Source organism: Eupeodes corollae, chromosome 1 (genome assembly GCF_945859685.1).
Source record: "Eupeodes corollae chromosome 1, idEupCoro1.1, whole genome shotgun sequence".
In the NCBI taxonomy this organism is placed as follows: domain Eukaryota; kingdom Metazoa; phylum Arthropoda; class Insecta; order Diptera; family Syrphidae; genus Eupeodes; species Eupeodes corollae.
Window position 1 is genome coordinate 156,004,199 of NC_079147.1, and position 27,388 is coordinate 156,031,586.

General features: G+C 34.8%; 1 protein-coding gene across 2 annotated transcripts in view; it reads left to right on the forward strand.

The window, feature by feature from the left end:
• Positions 1-27,388, forward strand: part of LOC129938448 (uncharacterized) — a 212,033-nt gene that overhangs the window by 163,869 nt on the left and 20,776 nt on the right. The window lies entirely within an intron of this gene.

The window sequence follows — 27,388 nt, forward strand, 5'->3', positions numbered from 1 at the left end:
TCGTCGAAATGTTTCTTGTCTTACCCTCTTTTACCGTTATTTTAATGGTTTATGCTCTAGATAAATAGCCAGCTGCATTCCTCCCCTTAAACAGTTCAACCGTAATACTCGCTCGTTTAGGAATGCTCATCAATATACCCTCGAGCCCAACTTCGGTCGTACTGTCAAGTACCGAGATTCTTTCTTTAGCCGTATTATGCGAATGTGGAATGCCTTGCCACATTCTGTCTTTCCCAGCTATTGCAATATTTAGGAATTCAAAACCAATGTGCACCGACATCTCCTTTCAAGCCCTCTCTCCCTTTCCTAGTGCTCACGCTGTGTCTACATAATAAGGGTATTATATCCCGCGATGAAAATTATGAACACATTCATTTTCAATGTGTGTTAGGCTCTTTGTTTTAAAATCTTAATTAAGCCTATAAAGGTTTTTGTGTAAACTAGCCCTTGCATGTGTTTTACCATGATGTCATAATTTAAAAACCTCATCTTAAAATAGAACTTGCCAACCACTTTCTACAAGTTTTCTAGCTGAAAGCAAATTTTAACTCTTAGTCTTTTCGGACTTCAACAGCAGTCACCAAAGAACTGTTGCCGTCTCTCAAATTTCGTAAGAGAAACGCAACTACAAGATAATCTGCTAATTGCTCTCCTAAGCTTATTACACGACCCACAATGTCCAGCATTTCACAAAGGTGATCTTTCATTGTCTGTACGTTCTGAAGCTGAATACTACACAATTTCTTTAATAACGTTACCTTATTCGAGAGTGTTGCCTTCTCGTGTGCTTTCTTCAGAACATCCCAGCATTCTTTAGCAGTATTCAATTTCCGAATATGCATCAGTTAAGAATCGTCCACTGCAAGCCCGATTGTGACACGAGCTTCTTCTTTGATTAATAACAGCTTAATTCTCTATTTCCATGTTTGATAGTTGTTGTTGTTCAGCTTCTTGAAAATCGATCTTCCTTTTTCCATCTTGAAATATTTTTCTTTATCTGTAAGAAATTTCTGAATTAATTTTCTCAATTATATTTGTTGCGGTTCTGGGCCCATTACCTATTAGAACTGCTATTCCAGGAAGTCCATTTATATAAATAAGATGAAAATTTACAAGAAAATATGATCGAATAATAATAAACTGAAAAATATCGAACTTCAATTTGTTCGATATAAAAACTATAAATATCTTACATAGTTAAAGTTGCGCTACAGCCCTGTTAGAACTAAGGCCTCACAGAACAAACTTCTCCATCTAGCTTGGTCCCCAGCTATATGTCTCCAGTTTCGCGCGTTGGGTGAGGTCACTTTCCACTTATGAGCGCCACCTGATTCATTCGTGGTCTTCCTCTACTGCGCTGTCCTGTGGGTGTGGATTTGAAGACTTTCCGGGCTGGAGCATTGGTTTTCATGCGATCTACATGAACCAGTCATCTTAGTCGTTGGACTTTTTTTTCTGCTATAGCAGGACGGGGATGATGAGGGTCTTATATTGCGACACTTTGGTTATTCGAGAGAGAGCTTTGCCACTGAATTGCTTTCTTAGCCCAGGGAAACAGCGGTAAGCAAAAGTTATTCTTCGTTTGATTTCAGCGCTGGTGTTGTTTTCCGCGTTCATGGAGGGACCTAGGTAGACGAAGTCCTCGACTACCTTAAATTTACGTCTGTCGATGGTGACGTTTTGACCAAGACGTCGGTGTTGTATGTCCTTTCTTGACAACAGCATATACTTTGTTTTGCCCTCATTAACCGCTAAACCCATTTTTGCCGCCTCTGTCTCAATACTCACAAAAGCCCCATTGACATCACGCTGAGTTCTTCCGATTATGTCAATGTCATCAGCAAATGCCAGTAATTGGACAGACTTTTGAAAGATAGTGCCTCTAGTGTTGACGGGTGAGTTCTGCGCTACTCTTTCAATCACGATGTTAAAAAATTGAATGACAGCGCATCACCTTGTCTAAAACTTTTTTTGACATTAAAAGGTTCAGTTAAGCTGTATCCAACCTTTATGGAGCAGCGTAAATTCTCAATGGTCAGCCTGCACAAACGGACAAGTTTGGCAGGAATGCCAAAACTAGACTATATAGCTATGTGGTCTTGAAATCGATGAAAAGATTTTGGGTAACAATTTGATGTTCTTGGGTTTTTTCCAGGATCTGGCACTGATAAGGACCTACCAGGTTCTTGACGATGGGCCTTAGACGTTCACTTATTACGGCATAGAAGAATTTGTAAGCGATGTTAATTAGACTGATTCATCTATAATTTTTTCAGAATCGGGCAAACAATACTGAGGTTTCAATTATCGGGCATGCTTTCTTCCGGCCATATCTTACAGATAATTTGGTTCATGCTCCTAACCAACTTATATCTAGCCGCTTTAAAGAGTTCGGCATTCAAGCCATCTGCTCCAGTGGCATTTTTAGACATCAGCTTAATATGGCAATCCTTACTTGGTCTGAGTCGGGAGGACGGGATTGTTGGCTTTCGTCGTGTATGTTGAATAGATCATCCTGACTGACAGCGGAATTCGGTTCGTCATCGCCGTTATACAGACTGCAGAAGTGTACCATCTTTCTTTGACAGGGTCCAGGTCTCAGCGCCATAAATGAGAAGCAGGATGATGCGGGTCTTATAGATGGTGATTTTAGATGCTCGAGAGAGAACTTTACTACTCAATTACCTTCTAAGTTTGATTTCAGCGCTGGTTGCGTTGTCTGAGTTTTTAGCGGTCCCTAGGTAGACAAAGCCGTAAACTACCTCAAAGTTATAGCCGTCCATGGTGACGTTTTCTCCAAAACTTCGTTGTTCAATGTCCTTTTTTGATGACAGCATATAGTTGGTCTTGCCCTCATTGACCACTAAACCCATCCTAATCGCTTCCGTCGTAATGCTCAAAAACGTTCCACTGACATCACGAAGTTTAAAAATAAGAATTCAGACAAACAACTTTTACTTTTCTTATGGCAACTCTGGCAAGGATATACTCGTATGTGTGTATTTTAGCTGTTTTTTGTTTTCAATTTTTTATATTATTTTATGTTTATAGGTTTTTTATCTTCGTATTTTTTCGCCCTTGAAGAAACCAAAAAGGATCATTTTTATGTTTCAATTATCTAAGTTTTATTTATATATTTTGTTTTGTTTTGTATATTTACATATCTTTGGTCTTGAATAATGTAAAATATTTGTTTAAATAACGACATAGCTGTTCTTTGTGATGGACAATAAAATATTATTATTTTGTTCTTATTTCATGTTGTTAAGATTGCAAGTTAAGAATTTTTATGTTTTGTTTGTTTTCTTTTCGCGTTGAATTAATTAAGGTTATTCTTAATACTTGCAATTTTTTTTGTCTTAAAAACCAATTTAAAAAAAGAGACCATTATATTTTGGGTTTTATCGGTTTTTAGGTGTGTTTTGCGATGTTAACAAGAATTCAATTAGGGAAATGTATTTTATTTTAAATTAAAAATGAAAAAAAAACGCTCAATCGGTAATAGGATTAAACACTTTATTTATTCCTTACACCTCATTAAGTTTTTTGCATGATTAAGTATAAGTAAACAACGACCCTAATAATTAAAAATGCAATTAATTTTGAAAATAGGCTTTTATTTCAACTTCACTTAAGGACCTTAAAAATCAGCTTTAAGGAACTCATGTTTAAGGCTCTTAACTAGGCCCATATTGATTCGGAATGTTCTTATGAAACCTTAGACCGGTTAGACATGGCAAGGATTTGAAAATATTTTGGTGATGAGTCATACTGAATAATGGCAACGACTATTGTCTTAAATTCTTCCGAAAATACTTGCGTTTTTTTTTTTTGTGGTTATAAATTTTCATGTTTCGCGTTTTCAACATGATGCTTCACATGAAACAAAATCAAAAATAATTATTGCGTTTTGTATTTAAATATATACTACATATGTACATACATATATGAAATAAGTATACGGCTTCCTACATTTGAGGCGTCCATTCACGATGCCTGCACTTTGCACAGCATTGTACATGAATAACGACTCGAGGCCAATGAGTTTGCCTTGTAAACAAAATGTTTTCTCGCGCTTTTAACAAATCCCAAAAAAAGAGAAAAGTGAACACGTATACATATGTATGCAAGGGGGTTTTTACGGACCCTCGCCTACATACATTTGTATGTACATTTAATTTAACAGATCCTGGTCGGTTGTTAACCCGTTGTTTCTGTTATTTGTAGGGATAGGGAATAGTGGCTAGAAATGGGATAGTTTTTACAATAGCCGCGTTTTATTATCACCATGATCTGATCCGGATCTTGGATTTACATGCATTACAACAACAACACAAGATCCTGCTTTGTGTTTGGATCTCAATTTGAAATCCAAAATTTAATTCTTTTTTTCACAACAAGGAGCGCTCTATCATTGTGATTTCACATGTAAATGTTGGTATCATTGCAAACAAATTAAATAAAACCTGTATTGCCATATAAACATTTCAATTTGACTGAAATAAAATATTTTTTTAAATAAAAAGCGAGAAGCTTTATATTTATTTATTTGGTATATAATCCATGAAATAATTAGATATTTTAACAAAACTAATTAATTGGTGAAATTCAAATATGTAATTAAGTCCAAAAAAATGTATATTTGACATAATTTATGGGTATTATTTTCCCCAAAAAAAAAGGAACAAAAAAATCATTGAGCAAAATGTTCTATGGGCAACCCTGCTTTAAATGTCAAAAAACATAAATAAAATCGGGAAAGCTGCAGCAGAAAAAAATGTTGAAAATACTTTTACATGGGATTTTTTTGAAATCATTCTTTAAATTGAAAATGGTTGTAAGAAACACTTAGGTGACATAAATTAGAACTCAGAACCGTCTAAACCATTTCAATAAAGAGAGTAGTTTTGAAATGACAGTGGTTTGTATGTAACACTTCCAAGAATTTCGAGAGAAAATCATACAAAATTCTTAAAAGTGTTACATACAACCCACCGTCATTTCAAAACTACTCTCTTCTTTGGGATGGTTCAAACGGTTCGGAGTTTTAATTTATGTCTGCTTACTGATTCCGTAAACTCTATTAAATTCAAAAAATTATTTCAAAAAATTTCCATCAACAAATTGTTTTAACTTTTTTTTTGAGAATCAAAAAATGTTGAAAATACTTTTACATGGGATTTTTTTGAAATCATTCTTTAAATTGAAAATGGTTGTAAGAAACACTTAGGTGACATAAATTAGAACTCAGAACCGTCTGAACCATCTCAATTAAGAGAGTAGTTTTGAAATGACGGTGGGTTGTATGTAACACTTTTAAGAATTTTGTATGATTTTCTCGCGAAATTCTTGGAAGTGTTACATACAAACCACTGTCATTTCAAAACTACTCTCTTTATTGAGATGGTTTAGACGGTTCTGAGTTCTAATTTATGTCACCTAAGTGTTTCTTACAACCATTTTCAATTTAAAGAATGATTTCAAAAAAATCTCATGTAAAAGTATTTTCAACATTTTTTGATTTTTGTGATTTGCACATTTTCAGAAGTTGTGGAGCTACAACTGGAACTTGAATCATCATCGATAAGATTCAATAGGGATAAAATTAAATTGTTTGATTCTTCGCTTTCATCACTTTCAAATAAAAACTGCAAATTATAAAAGTTTTTAATAGAGAAAAGAAATACAAATTAAAATGAATACTTCGATAAACCACAGTAGCTTCCATTTTGGGTATTTGTTTATATTTTTTTTGCTTCGAAATGTCACTTTTGAAAGAACGAATTTGACACTGCTACCAAACTTTAAATAATAAAAAATATGATGATCCAATGCTGTTTTATTATCATGATCTGATCCGGATCAGATCACGGTGATAATAAAACGCGGCTAATATTTAAACTTTCGTTTTGTATGAAGACTAAAATAAGCTTTTTGGGGATGTTTAAGAAATACTATACAATTAATCGAGATTACAGAAACGGCATTTTTTAGTCATAATATAGTCCTATGAATTTTTTTTGATTACACCTTTATAAAAGGTTATCCAATAGGGACGGGTTCATTTTGAAAGCTCTTGGTGGTCATATTGTCAAAATATCTTCATTTAATCAGGCACTAAAGATAAATCTTCATTGCAAGTTATAGTGTCGAGAAACAAGTGTAAATAATAAAACTTTATTATCAAAATATCTTTAACTGACATCACGCTTTGATCTTACAATTATGTCGATATCATATGCGTATCCGAGTAATTGGATGGATCTTTGGAAGATTGTGCCTCTAGTGTTGACGATTGAGTTTTGCACAATTCTTTCCAGAACGATGTTGAAGAAGTCGCATGACAGTGCATCGCCTTGTCTAAAACCTTTTTTGACATCAAATGCATCGGCGAGATCTTTTCCGACCTTGATAGAGCAGCGTGCATTCTCCATCGTCATTCTGCACAAACGGATAAATTTGACAGGTATGCCATTACTAGACATTGCTCTCTAGACCTTTTCTTTATAGATGCTGCCATACGCGGCTTTAAAATCGATAAAGAGATGGTGGGTATCGATTTGAAGTTCCTGGGTTTTTTCCAAGATCTACCGTAGTGTGAATATTCGATCGACTGTGGACTTTCTTGAACTGAGGCCACACTGATAAGGACCAATCAGGTTGTTGAATGGCTTCTGACGTAGAGAGGATCTTATACGCAATGTTAAGGAGACAGATGCCTCTGTAGTTGGCGCAGTTTAGAGGGTCTCCTTTCTTATGTATCGGGCACATTATGCAGAGTTTCCACTCATCGGGCATGCTTTCTTCCGACCATATTTTGCAGATGAGTTGGTGCATGCTCCCTACCAAGTCATCGCCTGCTGCTGTGAATAGTTCGGCAGCGATGTTGCCAGCTCCAGCAGCTTTGTTTGACTCAAGTTTAGACATAGCTATCCTCACTTCGTCGTGGCCGGGTAGACGGAAGTGTTGATCTGAGTCGCCTAGGTTGAGTGGTTCTATCTCCCATACAGTGGTATGTCAGCGCTGTTATATAATTTGAAGAAGTGGTTTTTCCATATTCTCAACATCGACTGCTGTTCTACTACAATGTTCCCCTGATCGTCCTTTCAGCCTTCGGTACCCTTGGGAGGTTTTTTTACCTTTCGGTAAAATTTACGAACCTCATTCCTGTTGATACATCCCTCTATCTCCTGGATCGCGCGCTTCTCATGCTCTCTTTTTTCCATCTAAGAAGCCTGGGTCACTCTTATCTTATGCTCGTAAAGCTCGCGAGCAGCTCTGGTCCTTTAGATTCGTGCGCTGGTTTCGCTGTGGTGGCCGTTTGAAACCTAGCAATTCAGAGGCGGCATCTCTGATGGCTGCAAAGCAATGTTGCTACTGGTTTTCAGTGGTTAATGCAGGCAGCATAGGACTCCTTAAGAGGTTTCTAAAGACTCAATCGGAAAAGGACATAGCAGTATCTTGCGATTGTAGTTGTCTAACGTCGAAACTTTTCACAGTACTTGCTTGTTTTGGATTGAACCGGGTTATCCGTAGCCGGACGTTGGCTACAACTAGGTATTGGTCCGAGTCAATATTTGCCCCTCGCAATGTTGGGACATGAAGTGTCGTGCGTCGATCGCAATGAGGTCAATCTGGTAAACAGTTGATTGACCTCGAAGGTAAATGGGTTAGCGATTGATGACGTCATCCCCACACTTAGATCTATCTAAATCTATTGTGATGTCCCTTAATTTGTAACGTCTTTGACAATAAAATATCGAAACCTATTATGACTATGGATTTTTTTGTTCTAGACATTTAGAGGCTTATATAAAGCCCAACCGGTATGGTTTCCTGAAATGCCTGCCAGTTCTTCAAGATTATTGAAAAAATGTCTGCCTAAAATGTTTTTGTTTCTAGTGTGGCATAGTGGTGGACAGTGCAATAATCTTCTCGTCATTGTATCATCGTTAGTAAGCCCGTTTCCAGGCACAGTACTGTGATCTGGTACCCATCAGAGGCTAATGTAATGATGTGCGCTAAGAACTTTTAGTTCTTGGCGACAGTAATTTATAAGCTTCTTCATCATTAAGACCTGTTTTGCAGCGTTTGCCACTGTCAAAACCTCCCTCATCTTGGAAGGCTCTGCTTTGATCGGGGAGTATAAAAGAGTTGACAAGGTTAAGTGTTTCACAAAAGAAACCTGCACCTTCCGCATTAGTTTTCGATCAGTCAGTGGATATATACGGATGTTGTCGAATCACTTTTGTGTGGGACATTGTTGACCCATTCCTTCGTATCAGGGGTCATGTAGTCTGTGCTTACATTGTCCCCTATGTATTCATCTATAATATGCGGATGCGAGTGCCCGATATAACTGGTTCTCTAGCAAAATATCTCGCTTAGCCGCAAGGCGATGTTTGTAATAGTTTGTAAAAAATTGAGTATTGCTTCCTGCAGTAGGAGTATTCCACAGAGCTCCTGTTATACCTATATATGCTATTCTCTGTGCCCTTGAGAGTGTTCTTAGATTTTTAGCTTTCTCTAACGCCTTCCAACCACACCATGTTACCATAAGTGCGTACTGGTCTGGTCTGTCAATTGCGGTGTACATCCACGGTATGATGTTAGGAGTTTCTACTGAAGATCGTACCTATTGCATGAGTAGAATGCGATCTGAACTTTTTGGATATATCCAATACATTCGGAATCCAGTTCAGTCTTTTATCTAGGATAACTCTTAGGTATTTTGCTTATATATTTCATATTTTAGCTTCATTTTACAAAATTCAAAAAATGAAAAAAAATTATATATAAATAATTTTTGGTATTTTCCAAACATATCCTGCTTCAGATGTCCATTTAAATTAAGATAAGTTCTGGACTGAATTTCGCTTCATTCTTTACTTAATAAATATTTCTGACAACCGGACTTTGGAACTTTCTCACTACACTGTGCATTGAACAACAAAAAAAACGACTATTGTTGCATCAGAAAACTAAAGAATTTTATAATCTAGATTGTGCCCTTATTTATTCTTCTGCCCATTACACCCTACCTGGATTTTGTTGGAATTGAAGCTTTATTATGTACTTGTATATGTATTTTATAGTTTTGTTTTTGTCTGTACTTTTGTTATGGATGCAACATAAATCTTACCAAAAAGCAGCTTACTCACTCACACAACACAAACCACCAAAAATCCCGCATGCCTTGCCTATGCTTACTTCACAACCCTAGAGATAGAGCTGGCCGTAATGTAGCCGAGTCATGGAAACAAAATATATACATTTTTTGTTCAGTTGCTGAAATATGCAGATTTTAATTAATATTAATTGTTCATGGTAATTATTTTACATTTATGAAACAACAGTTTTTGGTTCTGGTTGTAGTTTTCGTCAGTTATGAAACAACACAAAAAAGAAATACAACAATCATGTAAATTATTTATACCTATGTTGAGTTTAAGTACAAGTTAATGTACCTATTTGTGAATAGGTTGAGTTCAAAATCGTTTGCTTAAAAACAGATTTGAGGTTGTAACAAGAGACATTGCGTTTTAAAATACCATGACGAAATTGAAAATTTAACATATTTGGTCGTCATGAGTTCTTCAAAATCTTATTTCAGTTTTAAATAAAATTATAATTGGTGTGTTATGTTCATACGTTGGGGATACTTTTTTTGTAGCTCTGCTAGCAGCATGAATCTCTAAAGAGCACACCCCCATTAGAGGGCGCCACAGCTAATACCTATTACCAACTGACCTAAGTAATAGGTATTAGCTGGCCAAAAGTCAATGTTTTAAGGTATTGGTAAACATACAAAGAACAATCACAAAGCTAGAAGACCGTCATATATTGTTCAAACTTCTTAACATGACAAATTAAACGTGGGAGTTTATTGGGAAATTAATGGTCTTCAAAAGTAAGTTTCATATTATTATAAACGAGTTAAGGGGCTGACCCATATAATCCGTGGTATAAGTTGCGGCAACGGATCCATCGACATTTGGCGTTTTTTAGTTCAGAGCTGAGCACTGGCCAGAGTCTGAGCGAACAGAGTAGAGTAAAGTAGAGTTCTGAGCAGAGTATGTTCAGAGCTCTCTGATTCAATTATGAAACAATTTGAGCACTAAACTGTCATGATTGTAATGTCGTCTGTTTGAAGGCGTTCAAAATTTTCTATAATCAAATTAATTAAAAAAAAACAGTTATAGCGTTGGTTCATTTGACGGTTTGATTCATAAAAATGGTATATGCAATTAGTTTCTTCGAAACTATCTTTCTTTCTGCGCAAGAGCGGCCAGGCTCTCCCGCCATTTGTATTGTTTTGACGCTATTTTTTTTAATTTACTGGCTTTTAAATATTAATTTGTTTGCGTTTAGCATTTTACTCCGGTTACTCTGATATTTTATTCTGAGCTAACAGAGCGCGCTCTGAACATGTTCAGAACTAAAAAATAAACATTAATTTGAAGGTCTGAACGATCAGAGCTCAAAAAGAAACACAATTATATTTTTGACAGTTGGAGCTCTGCTCTGAACTAAAAATGAAAAACGCCAATTGACGAACGAAACGGATTAGCGTGACCCATTGAAAACGTTGCGTTGTTTTGACAGCTTAATTCAAATAACAAGGTGTGTTCAATTTCTTGAACCCAGTGCATACTGAAGAGAATTTTATAGAACTAATAATAGCTTTTCTTTATTATGTTGTCTGCGTTTTCTAGATTTAAAAAAGTGTCTGAATTGGCATCATAAAACTGTAAAAATAATTTACAAAATCTAAAAAATAATGTGGGTTTTTTTTTTGTTAAATTATGTTTTATTCTAATTCGACAGATGATTAACATCGCTGTCATATAAAAGAAATCAAAATATTTATAAGAAATTCATAAGTAAACTTAAAACGTAAATTACTTTTCCATATACACCTTCCATTCACGCTTAATACCCGTTCTTCATATAAAAAGCATACATAATTTTAAGAGAAGTGGATTTTTGAGACAAAACCCCTTGAGCTGGTCGCAGCTAACAAAACTGATAAGAACGAGTTCGGACTTTCGAAGTACAACGATGCACCATTTGTTTATTATTGACATATAATGCCAAGGGTCCTGGTAATACACAGGGGAGACAAAATAAAAGTTTACCGGATTTTTAAACCATTCGTGGAACCAATACCTTAAAGGTCTATTGAATAAACTGTTGACTATGGTTTAAAGATGAAATACACCAAAAACTAATGTTTGCAACCTAAATAAAAATAACCGCCATTGAAATAAAGCCAACTCTCAACAATTATCGCCAATTTTGATGTTTGCAACAATTTTTTTTAATTTAGAGAACCTAAGTTCAAAGAAATTTATTAAAAAATATATTTTCTTGTGGCTTATAGAATTTTTATAATTTTACTTTCGGTGAGTCAACTAGAACCACTGTTTTTTCACTTTTGTTGTAAGACTTAATTATAACTATGCAGTTCGCCGTATAAACATTGTTGTAACATTGTTACAATATTGTAATTAAATAAACAAAGACACAAATTGGTAAGTTGAAATAGGATTCGACCTACAATGGTAACTTCCCTTCCCGTCTGTCGATTTGTCTTGCTTAAAAGTTTGTAGGTTTTCGTGTTGGGCAATTTGAGAGATATCAAGAACCGAACATCAATTTTTACCAATTGTGCGTACTAGATTTTATTTTTTTTTTTTGAAAAAGCGGACTGTTGGATTAAAAAAAAAAATACTGAATATCGAAAACAATATTTCTTGTAAAATAAAAAAAGTTTAAAGACAATATTTTAAACATTTGAAAAGCTATTTTAGTCGAAAGAGTAAATTTTTACCAAGTTTTAGCATTGTTTTTTTTTATGTTCTAATATTTTGTAAAAAAAACTTAGATTTTTCTCAAAATTTTATTGCATGTTAACAAAATTATTTTTTAAAAGATAAAAGTAATTTATAGCCAATACCTAAATGTTTTAAAAAGCTATTTAAGTCGAAAATCAATTTTTAAAAACTTTTAGTAATTTTTTTGTTTTGGTTTTTATTTTTTGTTTAAAAAAAAACCGTCCATTCGATTTTTCTCTAAATTTTTCCCAATGTTAAAAACAATATGCCTTATAAGATAAAATTAGTTAGAAGCCAAGATCTCAAATTTTTGTAAATATATTTGAGTCGAAAATCAATGTTTGACAACTTTTGTTAATTTTTTTTAGGTTTCTAGTTTTTTGGAAAAAAACGTCAATTCGTTTTTCATAAAAGATAAAAGTGTTTAAAGCCAATATCTCAAAGTTTTGAAAACATATTTGAGTCGAAAATCCATTTTTACCAAGTTTTTTTTTCGTTTTTGTAAAAAAAAATGTGAATGTGAACTTTCTCAAAATTTTCCCGAATGTTGAAAACAATATTTCTTATAAGACAAAATTAGTTATTTTAAATTTTCGAAAAGATATTTGTGTTGAACATCAATTTTTGACAACTTTTGTTAAATTTTCTTCTACGTTTTTATTTTTTGTGAAAAAGCTATCAATTTTATTTTTCTTGAAATTGTATTGAATTCTTATAAAAAAAAATAAGTTGGAACCCATAATCTCGAATCTTGAGTCGAAATTCAATTTTTACCAACTTTAAGAATTGTTTTTATTTTTTATAAAACGTAATTTTTTGTTGCACAAAATTATTTTGGAGATGAAATAATTTGTATACGTAAAATTTTCAAATTGACAATTTTTTTCAGTGTTTTCGATTTATAAAAAAAAAACTGGTATGGTAAAAAAAACCACCCACGCAATTTTCTTGAGAGCCCTTTCTGCATCTTTCTGCATTATTATCTGTGTAACAAAATTTATTGGAAGTCGATATCTCTTTTAGTTCTTGAGCTATGGACGACAAAAAAACGTCGCACACACAGACATCTTTCTAAAAATCTTTTATTTCGACTCTAGGGACGTTGAAACGTCAAGAAATCTTAAAAATTTCAATTTGAAAAATCGGACCCATTACAATAACTCCCTATGGGAAGTTAGCAAAAGATGGATGGATGGTAAGTTTAGAATTTTTTCTTTGGAAAAGCTTGTCCTACAAAAATAGCATATTCCGTTGTAGACGAGTTTCCCCTGGATGATTTTACTCAGAATACTAGTTATTTCGGCTCAGTCTTCATTATTTTCAAAAATTTACTGAATTACTCCTTATTAGTTGTCTGTTTTCTTTAAAATAAAAATGTTGAAATCACTTAATCATTCAATCACTGTAAAAGAATTCCCCCAAGTGAATACTGCGTTTTTGAACTATCATTTTCAGATCATGTGCGGAATTTTCGTTATTCAGTAAAACAAAATTTCCGCTGATCCGAATTTTCATAAGCAAATTTTGTTCAGCGATCAAGCTCAACAGATGTATATCAATAAACAAAAATTCTGTGTACTTGGAGTGATGATAATCTTCTAGTGTATTGAGACTCCGTTCCGTATTTCTTTAAAAACGAGGCTGGCCAGAACAATACTTTAACTGGTAACCGCTCTAGAGCCATGGTGGCTGACTTCTTCGTCTATCAATTGAACAACCATGATGTGCTTTATTTTCAACAATATGGCACAATATGTCAAATAGCTAGTGCCATAATTGATTTATTGAAAAAAAACATTCGGTTACTACATTACATAGTCTTGGGGTTATGTAAAGGCGATAGTTTACGCCGATAAGCCTAAAACGATTTACCAGTTGGACAAAATTTGCTGAGTTATTGACGATACGCGGACACAAATGTTGAAGTGTAAAAAGTCATGGAAAGTTGGACCTAAAAATTAGACTATGATACGTCGAGCCGTGGGCCGTCAAATGTCATATTTACATTATAATGAAAGAAGATTGTCTTTTGAATAAAGTGAATTTAATGACATAAAACAACATCATTTGAAAGATCCAGATACTCTGAATATTTTGATTGATTACCTTTTCTAGGAGGAGTTTTAAAATTAGTATTTTTTTATTACCAGGAGAAAAAGACTACATATTGATTTGTGTGGGTTGAAACGCAGTTCACATTGGCCTGCACAATGCAATCACTTATTAAAAGCATTTTGTAAGTGTTATATATATCGTTGGCTATTAGGTTGTTTCTCTAAATCCGCTGTGAGAACGTCATCCTCCGCATCTAGGCATTTTCGTTCAGAGATCATAATAAACATGTGGTTGTAGATAAGTCCTCATATAGTTAAAAGCACCTTCGATATGAAAGAAATCCACCATCATGAACTCTTTCCCTTTAAGATGGAGGAAATATGTGATGGTGCTTAAATCACGTGTGTAACGCTGATTCCACCAACTAATAATTCTGAAGAAATACGAACCAGATTTTAGCAGCTATTGAATATAATCTCTAGGATAGAAGTTGGGCTGCTATTAAACCGTCTCAAAGTTGTTAAGAGCTCATGGTATAGCTTGTAATAAGACCTGGTATTATACACAATTAATAGAATTGATACAGTAGTACCCGTGGCATGATGGTTAGTGCGTTGGACTGTCATGCAAGGGGTCTTGGGTTCAATCCCTGCCTGTGCCACCTTAATTAAAAAAAAATTAATTTTCGCAGGTACTACCTCTTGCGAGGAATTGACAATTCCTTCAAGAGTAATTCTTGTCATGAAAAAGTGCTTTCTCAAACTAGCCGTTCGGATTCGGCATAAAAAAAATTGTAGGTCCCCTCCATTCCTGGCAACATTACTCGCACACAGGAATGGTTGAGAGTTGTTAGTCACTAGGCCCTGGTTCACAACGGACTGTTGCGCCACCCCATTTGATTTTTGAATAGAATTGATAGGGAGTAATTACTTGTTTATATCGATCACAAAAGTAAGATCCAGTAGCAAGTTGAATGCTTCTTCGTTTTAGCCACCTGCTTTTTCCAGATGGTTAGGTAAAACTTCATTGGCTGACAGATTTTTTCTTAGCCTTGTGGCTTGGTAGGTTTGTTTGATTATACCACAAATGGACCTTTGCTATTTTATTATTTATTGAATTTACTCGACGTTGTCGTAATCGCTTTTTTCAACATAAAAAAGCAAATCCAAAGCTAAGGACTTAGAATGGTTGACTGAAAAATGCGTGAAAAATGTTTCAACTTGCACAAAATCAACTAAATCCTGTCCCAGTGTTTATAAATAGTGCCAAAAAAAAGTTTACATAACAGCAAGAGGATATTCTATTCATGAATGCAATTCAACTTCAGTGCATGGATAGCAAGAAATATTTTCAACAATAAACGAAAAACTTTTCTATCTAAATATTTCCTTACGTACACACAGATTTTACTTTTTCTCCAGTCCAGACCGATGTTATTCAATAAGGTAGGAGGGAACTACACGCTCTACAGGTTATTTATGTTATGACAACTAACTTTAAGGAATTAAGCCGCAAGTCTTTATGACATTGGTCAACCGTGTGAATGTAACTGAATATAATGCTATATTATTCTGAACAATACAATGGAAGCAGTGAGCTTGGACGTTATGGACTATGTAGCTTAATATTTATTTTGTCTTCTTTAAATAACAGAATATGGACTTGAAGTTCTTTACATTGAGATTAAGTTTTGAAAACGAATGACACACAAAAACGCAAGTAGAGTGTTGTAAATAAATCCTCATACACAAAAGTTACTAAGCTTTTAGAGACTTTGCATGCCATACGGTAAAAAAAAAACAGTTTTGTGTTGTTTGAGTAGTTAGTGGTTTTTTAACTTTGATTTTTTGGTGAATTTTATCGAATGTTAAATGATAAAATAAATTGAATAACAAATACGTGTAAAATTGTGAAAGTTGGGGAAGAATACGTTGTTTTTCTACAGTGAATAAAACCATTGGTAAAACTATAAAAGAGGCTCAAAAGGATTTAGTTTCCAAGGTAAGTTCCTTCGTATTATGCATATAGACTTTATGAAAAACAGGCTCTCCGAAATATTATGAAACTAGGATTTCTGTGGATCCATCGATATGATCCGTATTAGAATAGGTTGAAGTTGAAAGTTAGTGTTGTGGTTATGAGTTATAGGGTTTAGTAGTGAAATTTAATTTAATTAAAAAAAAGTGACTTTACCACGACAAAACCGTAAGCAACCCCTGAGTTTATTATTCATTTAGAGAAGAATGTATAAGAATTTATTTTTTCTGACAGTTGCTTGTTTCTGGATAAAAAAAGCTTGTCCCTTTTTTTAATTGACGGACAATGGTAATTTCGCAACAAGACAGCACGATAAAATATTTCAAACAATTCTTTATTTAAATGATTTTATTTTTTGGAAAATGTTCAATGAACCAACAAATTTGTTTGTTTAGCCATAATTTATTTTTTAATTTAAATTATAAAAAAACTGCAGTACAATTCATACATTTTTTAAAGTCTTTACTTAGAGGTATATCTAGTATAAAATAGATTCCACGACTAGATTACGTCTTATCAGGAATTGTTGACGTTACCGCTTCTTCTTCTTCTTAAGGTGGCGCTACAGTCCTGTGTGAACTAGGGCCTCAACCAACAAACTTCTTAATCTAACTCGGTCTCTAGCTAGATGTCTCCAGTTTCGCGCTCCAAGCTGGGGGAGGTCACTTTCCACTTGTAAGCGCCACCTGATCCGCGGTCTTCTTCTACTGCGCTGTCCTGTGGGTGTGGATCCGGGCCGGGTATTGGTTTCCATGCGCTTTACGTGACCCAGCCATCTTAGTCGTTGGTCTTTTACCCTTCTGGCTAAGTCCTCGTCGCTGTACAGTTCGATGTTCCATCTTCTCCTCCACTCCCCTTCGTTGCATACGGGACCGTAGATAAAACGAAGAACTTTTCTTTCGTCATAGTTCATGCTTCTGCACTGTATAGTAGGACGGGGATGATAAGGCTCTTATATAGCAACATTTTGGTCCCTCGAGAGAGAACTTTACCACTCAATTGCTTTCTTAGCCCAAAGAAACTGCAGTTAGCAAGAGTTATTCTGCGTTTGATCTCAGCGCTGGTGTTGTTTTCTGCGTTTGCAGCGGAGCCTAGGTAGACGAACTCCTTGACTACCTCAAAGTTACGTCTGTCGATGGTGACGTTTTGACCAAGACGTCGGTGTTGTATGTCCTTTCTTGACGACTGCATGTACTTTGTTTTGCCCTCATTAACCGTTAAACCCATTTTTGCCGCCTCTGCTTTAATGCTCACAAAAGCCCCATTGACATCACGCTGAATTCTTCCGATTATGTCAATGTCATCAGCATATGCCAGTAATTGGACAGACTTTTGAAAGATAGTGATTCTAGTGTTGACGTGTGAGCTCTGCACTATTCTTTCAAGCACAATGTTAAAAAAATCACAAGACAGCGCATCACCTTGTCTAAAACCTTTTTTGACATCGAAAGGTTCTGTTAAGTTGTTTAAGACCTTTATGGAGCAGCGTGAATTCTCCACGGTCATCCTGCACAAACGGACTAGTTTGGCAGGGATGCCACGTCCACACAACAGTTGGGAGTTCCAATACAAATAATAGGTCCGTTTATTAGTAATTGCTTTGTTTATTTTCACTAAGTTACACCTTTAAGACATGTTTGGATGCTCGTTTTTTATATATATAGTTAGCAATATAAAAAGAAGTTTAACATTTTGGACTACCTATGAAAATTGCTAAATAATTAACAAATTGCTAATTAGTAAATTGCTAAGCCCTTAACAATAAGTTATTCAAAAATTTTGCGCCACTGTCTTTAAATATAACAAATCATTAATAACAATACTTCTATGGCATGACACAAATTGGAAGTCAGAATCTTGTTTTATTCCAATGCCAATGAGTGAATGCCCCCTCTTGTACTTAAAAATAAACGTTATCGTAAAAGATTCTATGAAACAAATATTCTTTCGCAATTAAACGGTTGCTAGAGTACTTAAAAATCTTGATGTTCACTAATCCGTTATCAAAGCCAAAACAATGCAAATAGAACATTGATATTTGAAAGAACTTTTTTTGAGTTGAGAAGTAAGAACTGCGAACAAAATTTCTAACCCGCAATTAAGAAGAAGCAGGATGATTCATCTAATATAGTTGACGAAAACCAACAATGCCGTCTTCCAAGTAAAATTAACCATATCTAAGCTGCAGTCTAACAAAGCCATTGGAGCAGATGTCTTTAATGCCGTGCTTTTCAAAGCAATTGGAGATAATTTTGTTAGGAGCCCGATAAATGCAACCTCAATATTGTTTGCCCGATCCTACCGTAATATTTGAACGTCTTAAGCACTTCGCCAACAACCTGATATGTCCTTATCAGTGTGGCCTTAGACAAGGAATGTCCACAGTCGATCAAATATTCATATATTATAACAGATCCTGGAAGAAACCCAAGAAGATCAAATCGATACCAACCATCTCATCATCGATTTCAAGGAAGCGTTTGAAACCATCTACATTTTACCGTGACGAACTTTACATAGCCGTATATAGTTATGAAATACCTATCAAATTCGTTCGCTTGTGCAGGATGACCATGGAAAATTCGCCTTGCTCAATCAAGGTCGGAAAGAACTTAACCGAACATTTTAATGGCAAAACAGGCTTTAGACAAGTAATGCACGGTGATTACTGTAACACCTTTTAAAAGTCTTGAATATGCTGGTGCATTGACATAATCGAAAGAACTCAGCGTGATGTCAACGCGGCTTTTGAGGGCTTTGACACAAAGGCGGTAAAGATGGGTTAATAAGTTCAACACAAAGTACATGCTGTCTTCTAGAAAAGGCCTACAACACCGACGCATGTCGGTCAAAACGTCACCAACGGTAGACGTTATTTTAAGGAAGTCAACGACTTTTTCTACCAGGGCTCCATTATGAATTCAGAGAAACCAAAGATCAAACGAATAAGTACTGCTAACAGCTATTTATTTGCTAAGAAAGCAATTGAGTATTAAAGCCCTTGCTTTAGCAACCAAAATGTCTATATAAAAGACTCTAATAATCCCCTTCCATGCACAAACAAGGCCTATGACAAGAGCGAATAAAAGCAATTTGATTCGATCGTCGGGGAAAGTTCTTCGCTTGATCTACGCATGCGTAGAAGATAAGTGGAGGAAAAATGAAACAACGATCTGTCCGGGCTGTTCAAAGGCTTAGACTTAGCCAAAAGGATAAAAGTGAAACGACTTAGATGGTTGGGCCAAGTACGAGGTGTGTTTAAAAAGTACCCGGCATTTTTTATTTATTTATTCGTTTACATCAACGTGCTCCCCATCAGAGTAGTCCCCGTAGATAAAATTCACATTTGATCGAATTTGACGGGGTTTTTTCGCTCTTGGTGACGTTGGATGCTTTCAGGTAGACGATTGTGCTTTGTTTTCGATACATTAACCGTACACCCATGTTTCAACACCAGTTTTGACCATTTCAAGTCAGCTTGGATCGCCGTTGACGTCATTTAACAGCTCCTGAGCGATGTTCATGCGTTTCTTTTTTTTTTGTCAAAATTCAGCAGTTTCAGCAAAAATCGCCGAGCTCATAAAAACACCTCGAACCTTAGCAACTTCCAAAAAGACAAAGTAAATAGTGAATATAGCTAAAAATTGCATCATACCTTAGGGGCATGTATTTTATACCAACACAATTTTTAAAAAAAATTGAGATTCGGACTTTCCAGACCAGCGAAATTTAAAAATTTCGGGTACTTTTTGAACACACCTCGTAGAGCATATGAAATCCAATGCTCCGGACACAAAGGCTTCGAATTCACGTCCACAGGACAGCGCAGTTTAAGAAGTCCGCAGATCAGGTAGATAAACAATCTTTGTTTTGTACAACTTGCGTACCAAAAACAAGATGCGTACTGATGTTTTTGAATGGAAATGTTTCCACATTTGACCTATTCCTCGAATAAGGTAAAATCTGTATTGTTATTGAAATATGTGTATCTCCAATTTGTTGTTCAAGAAAAAGAATGAGAACTTTCCATCTTCAAAAAATTTCAGTTTTAGCTTAACTTATATTTTGTATTAGTAAAGCCTAATAAAGTTCATTGAAATAGTGGCACCCTTATCATCTGCAATCTGAATAACCAATTTCCATTGAAACACAAAAAAGCTATATAATGTAGGTACTCGTACGTAACGTAGGTACATTGACATAAAATGAATATGTTGGTGAATGGGTTCTTGAATGTTTTTAAACATCTCATTAGAAAGATGGTTTCAGTTTCAGTTAAACAGACTTCATTGCACCACTTCCCACTCACTCTCCCAATCCGTTCTTATAATTAAATGGGGATGCAAACACCCATAAAAGGCGCAACCACAAAATGCCTCTCTGACACCTCTAAGGCCTTACCCAAGAGGAACTTTAATTAGAAATCCAAGTTGTCTGCGGAAAGCCTCCCTTATATTCTCCCATCAGCTCTCGAGCACTCAAAAACTTTTGAAAAGTACTAATTCTTTTTTCGTATACAATCCTAAGTATATAGGAATAGGTATAGGAGGAGAACCGAAGAGGAGACGGTTGGGATTTAATGTGTGAATCACTGCCATATAAACTTAAATCCTCGACGACGACGGTGACGCCAACAACAACAACGACAAGTACAAGTAACAACGAGGACAACGAGACCAAGAGGAGGAGGACAATCTTGAATCGCGCGGAGCTCTCATGCTATTGTGGCAAATTGCAAATTAAGTTAATTAATATTTTGTCACCGGGGAGAAAGTGCGACAAGTGACACTGCTCCTTGGTTTGGTCCTCGTTTTGATAATATGTAGATATACTTTTAGGGAGACATGTTGCTATATTAGGTAACTCTTAAACATTGAATCGCCATTGTGGCCTCAATAGCTTTTGTTTAAGCAATTATTTCACACAAAAGTAGGACACAATATTATTTCTAGTGAATTGTTTTTGATTGTTGTTGCTCATACAATGTCCACGACGACGCACGCCAACGATTTATAGTTTAAACTTTAAGCAATTTAATTTTAAATGCGCGTTTATAGGGCACGGTAGTTGTGGCACTTCTACTTACTTACCATCCATCTCTTACTTAACTTTCAAGTTTTAAATTTGCAATACTAACTAAATCAAGTCGATTCAGCTCCGTAGTCAAAGGAGTTTTAAAGATGCAGCACTACACAAAACCTTAACTGGTTTACTTCCACTGTGTTAAGGCCCAAGATCTTGGAGGCTATGCCACAGTATTGAAATATTGAAAGCCACATGTCTTAAAAACACCCGTTAAAGTATAGAATTCCACAAAAATCCATATCTAAAGGCAAATATGTGTATAAGTTATTCATTCATATGTAAACCAAAACAAAACAATTATTTTCTCGAGGAATCTAGGAGACTACTGCATGTTTGGAGCTTATTAAAGTGCTTAAACGGAAATAATTGTATGATATATCGTGAACTCACGATAGGTGAACTTTGTTTACATTTTAAGGAACTTAGGAATCTCCAACAAAGGAAAGTGAACATTATCTATGCCGAACCGAGGTATGGAAATCTAGAAATCTCATGAAGAAATAAGCAGCACCCTGAGAAGTTTAAAAGGTAGAAAGGCGGCGGGAGAATTACCTATTGAGTTTTATTAGTATGGAACCATTTAACTTATGATTATCAAAAAGATCAAAATACTTATGGAATTCCTATAATCATTCCTATTTACAAGAAAGGAAATATGCGAAATCGGTAGTGGGATAATCTTTCTTAGGACTTCATACAAATGATCAATGTATGAAGTCCTAAGAATGACCGCAATTTTGCATCAGCAATTAATTCTTCGTCGATCAACCAAAACAGCTTACTGAAATAATTATTCTAAGTGGAATTTGTGTAAGTCTGGTTATTCCACAATTAATTTGAAATCCATTGAGAAACTGCATAGTATAAGAGAATCCTTACAGTCTCTTTTTTGACTTAAAAAGAGCGGGTCCTGCAAGGAAAAACTAAGGTATCACTATGTCTACAAAAATGATGATCAGAACCTATGGTGTAAGAAATCGCATACACAAAAGATTGTTCTATAATTTCATAGCTATTGTCACTAATAAATTTAGATAGTTTAGCAGAATATGATTTAAGAAAACCCTAAGAATGGATAAACAACAATGTGAGAACGTTTTTGAAGCAAATATTGCCATTGGAACTATTTAAAAAAAAGTGTTTCAATAGGAGAAATCTTTGCATTTGTAGCTGTGTTTGAATCAATCATGTTCTATGCAGCTAAGGCATGGGATTTTATGTAAAAAGAAAGTGTAGAAAAGTTGTCGAGGTTTTCTATCAAAAGAGGATTTCATCCTTCCATAACCTCTAAGATATCGAACTACATAGTAATATTAAAACAATGCCAAAACCCAGATAAATTTCATTATCAACATAACTAACAAAAAGCTACCCAAGAAAGAAACGCTTTATACGTAATTAATTAAAGATCCTGCTGGTATGCAGAACTTTCGAATTGGTGTTCAGAAGCTTCCAGAGTAGATGCCAAGAACTCTATTTCTGGGGCGGTTTACAGAAATAGTTTATTTTGAAAATCTAGTTTTGTTAAATTGAAAAGATATTTCAGTCGAAAATCAATTTTTACCAACTTTTAATAATTTTTTTGTTTAGGTTTTTATTTTTCGTTAAAAAACTGTCAATTCGATTTTTCTTAATATTTTTCCGAATGTTGGAAACAATATTTCTTATGAGTGAAAATTATTTGAAAGCCATAACCTCAAATTTTGAAAAGATATTTCAGTCGAAAATCAATTTTTACCAAATTTTAATAATTTTTTTGTTTAAGTTTTTATTTTTTGTAAGAAAAATTGTCAATTCGATTTTTCTTAAAATTTTCCCGAATGCTGAAAACAACATTTCTTATAAGCAAACATTAGTTGAAAGCTATAGTTTCAAATTATTTAAAAGATATTAGTCGAAAATCAATTTTTACCAACTTTTTTTAAATTTTCTTTTAAGTTTTTATTTTTTGTAAGAAAATTGTCTTTTCAATGTTTTTCAAATTTTTACTGAATATTGAAAAATATATTGTTTTAAAAGATAATAGTAGTTTAAAGCCAATATCTAAAAGTTTTGAAAAGATAATTGAGTCGAAAATCAATTTTTAAAAACTTTTAATAATTTTGTTGTTTAGATTTTTATGTTTTGTAAAAAAAACTGTCAATTTGATTCTTCTCAAATTTTTTCCGAATGTTGGAAACAATATTTTTTATAAGTTAAAATAATTTGGAAGCCATATTCTCAAATTTTTGAAAAGATATTTGGGCCGAATTTGTCCTTTGTTGTTATATTCGACCAGCCCAACAAATTAAAGCACACCAAGCCGCTGTTAATGCCATTGATTATCTGCTTGAACTAGTGCAACCTAATGATTTGATCATCGTTCTAGGTGACTTTAATCTTCCCCATCTCAATTGGTCCACCTCAGATGATCAGACATCCTTCTTTCCAACTAACATCTCTTCTGAATCTGAATCGCTGTTCATTGATCGTCTGTCTGATTGTGGTCTTTTTCAACTTAATGGGGTAGCAAACTTTGTGGGGAGACACCTCGATCACATATTCTCATCTGATTGCTATAACTGCGTTGTCTCCCCGACCCCTCACATTCTCTCAACCTTGGATCGCTATCATCCTCCCCTTAATCTCTCCAACTTCTTTAAAATTTAAAATAACTGTTATGATTTTCGTAGGGCTGATTTCTCTAAACTTAACAATCATCTTAGCTCAGCCGACTTTGAATTAAGATCCCTCCACTTAAGAGTTTAGTCCCTTACAAATTGGTTTTATTTGATTCTTTCGTACTGTATTGAAGAATCAGTACCGTTCTCTCGTAGAAAAGATTTCACTTCTGCCCCCCCATGTTACAACAGAGGGCTCCGTAGCCTGAGAAATACCCGTAACAAGCTTTGGAAGATCTTTTTACAGTCCATATCTGATACTGATCATAACAACTATTTTCTCGCCTATAATTCTTTCTCTGAATTTAGGGAATCCCTTTATAACCAATACCTTAACCAAATGGAAAATAACCTTCTTTCTGATGCAAGGAAATTTTTCAAGTTTATAAATGTCAACCGAAAATCTGATGGGTTTCCACCTTCAATGAGTTTCTCCAACATAATCTTCTCTGATCCAACAACCATATCAAATCTATTTGCTAATTACTTTAGCAAATCGTATGCTGAACATCTGCATGATCCTGATCCACACTACTTTAGTTATTTAGATGGTTGCACTCAAACCTCCCTTTCATCGTTTACAATAACTGAAGAAATGGTACTTGCCAAAATCGTAAGCCTCAAAGAAAACTTTAGCCCTGGTCCTGATGGCGTCCCATCAGTTGTTCTAAAAAAATGTATGCATTCTCTGTCAAAGCCTCTAACTGCACTCTTTGAACTCTCTCTTTCCCAAGGTGTGTTTCCTCATATATGGAAAGATTCATTTATATTTCTCATTCATAAACAAGGCAATAAAACTGAAATTAACAATTATAGACCTATTGCTAAACTTTCATGCATTCCAAAACTTTTTGAAAGCTTAGTTTATGATTCCGTTTATTTCCATTGCAAGCCTTTATTCTCCCCCGCTCAACATGGTTTTCTTAAAGGTAGATGCACTACGACTAACTTAATTGAATTTATATCCAAAGTTTTGTCAGCCCTTGAGAATGGCAAAGAAGTTGATGTCGTATACACTGATTACAGCAAAGCCTTTGATAAAATATCCCATAACATAATTTATCTCAAACTAAGAGCTCTAGGCTTTCCATCTATATTTATAAACTGGATAAGCTCCTATCTTGCGAATAGAACTTATAGAGTCCTTTTCCGTAACTCAGTCTCCAGTCCTATACATGCAACTTCTGGAGTCCCACAAGGTAGTCACCTTGGTCCCCTTCTCTTCGTCTTATCTGTTAACGATGTCTGTCTTAAATTAAAAAACTCCGATATCCTAATGTTTGCGGATGAAATTTTTTAAGATTATCTCTACTCCATCTGATTCCTTACTTTTGCAAAATGATCTTAATATCTTTTTTGTTTGGTGCATGCATAATTTCCTAGAGTTAAATGTAGGTAAATGTAAACAAATGACATTTTCGCGCAAACAAATCCCATCTCATAGAGTATACTACTTCCTTAATGACGCCGTCAACGTAGTCGATTCTATTAGAGATCTTGGTATTATGTGTGACAAACACCTGAATTTCCATTCCCATTTTGACCAAATTATTAATAAAGCTAATAGATCTCTCGGTTTTATTAAGAGATGGTCAAAAGAATTTTCCAACCCCTATGTAACTAAAGCGCTTTACATTTCCCTAGTCCGTCCTCATCTTGAATATGCATGCCAAGTATGGTCTCCCTTTTATGAAAACCATTCACTCAGAATTGAAAATGTTCACAGACGCTTCGTTCGATTTACCTTACGTGGCCTCCCTAAACACAGTCGGTAATTCGAAGAATCATTATTCGGTTTCACACTACGTTTTCAGAGCGTACAATGTGCACCGAAGACGCTATTGCTGGTGTGAAGCAGAGTATAGAAGAAGATCCGCATGCACGGTGGCGGCGGTGGCGGCCATACATGTCATACAGCCAACAATTAAAACTTTTGATTAACCTGTGGTGTGGGCTCCTAGATGGTGTGATTTAAAACCGTTGGTAAATTTGTGTGGGTTTAAGTAAACTTGTCTATGCAGATAAGAAGTCCGAGACGCCTAAGAAGAGAATTTTCATCGCGTTTTTGTCGAAATACGTCCTCAATTGCTGCAAAAACCTGTCGAAATTTGAGCTAGAATTTATTCCAGTTAGCCGCGGCAACCACTCGACGAAATCATTTTTAAAACAAAATGGCAAACCTTTATATTTACAATAAAGATTTGTTCTTGAAACCCACACGTTAAAATGAAAAAAACATCCTTTTTACACTTTTTACTTGATTGCTAAATATAAACCATTTTTTGATCTCTTTGCCTTTTGCGAGGTGGATTTCCTTAGGAGAATTTTTGGCTTCGTATGTGAGAAAGGAAGACTTCCTTAAATCACGAAATCTTCCCGAAAGCAGATATTTAAACTAAAAATAAACTCGACAGACGCACGCACGATTGTTGGCGAAGGCGTTTTCTGCTGACCATCAAATAAGTCATTAAAACATAAATTATGTAGGTACGTAAAATAAAGTACTTTTTTGTGAAAATCATGAAGTTTATACAACGCTACAGATTTAGAGAAACAAATTAAATATTTTCCAACATAAAACCTTACCTAAAGCTACAAACATTAAGAACAGATTACTACCATGAGATTTCTAAGGTTGATAAAATATAGATACAAAATTTTGATATACAAAAATTGTAGACAGTTTAACTTTTTTCATAATATATTCATTCAGTGTTCAGATTTTCATATCTATCACGGTAAGGTACAATAACTTTTCCTAAACACAGCAACCAAATGCAAAGAGGTGGGAAACTGATTTATGACAATGACTTCCGGAATACTAAGGCACTCGTGTTTCCTTTTTAAAAACACCATCATCGCACCACAGTCAGCCGGACTTGAGAGTGAAAACTTATTCCGGTCTAATGAAGTCTTTATATTTCTTTAAAAAAGTTATGCATAGCATGATTCATATGCCAACTAGCTCCTTGGGACTATATACCTACAAAGTACAAGAAGATTTTACTTCGTTTCCGCATAGAGCGGTGATGAAAAAAGCCAAGTCAACATCGTCCACGCTATATAGCCTATATATTATAACCAAGAAGCAAGAAGGCATTAAAATCCAATGCGCTCCATATATACAATATACATTTAAAGGATAGAGATAAAGTATACCTATGTAAGTTTGCAAAGAACCAACCCAAGTCAGAAAGTATCTTGGAGAATTCAATTATGCTGACTTACAAAAGGAAACACGTTTTGTGCGCTTTTATTAGTTGTATTTTGCCCCATTAAAGTTGCTTAACATGTAAGGTTATTAAGATAAAAGTTAACTTGCTTTTGGATTTATAAACTTTACCTTGTACTCTTATAGAGCTTTATTTGTGCACATATTTATACGCGATTTTTAGCCAAGCCATTGTCTTTTTAGTAACGTGAAGTCATAAATCTGCTGAAGTCTGAAGTTCAAGTCTGCTGAAAGTAGCGATTGCTAAATACAGCCAACGTCTTAGAATCAAAAAACTCAATTCATAAAACTATCATTTTGACTTTTTGAATGGCATTTTGCTAAGGAAATAAGTGCCGTGAATATTCCAAACGATTTAAAATCTGTAATCTGAAAAATAACTATATAGTAATTGTTGTGAGCTCTGGTCCGATCTAACATCGTGACCCAAGGCTTCAGATGTAGTGATCTACATCGCATTTTCTGCCTCAGAATGTTTTGCA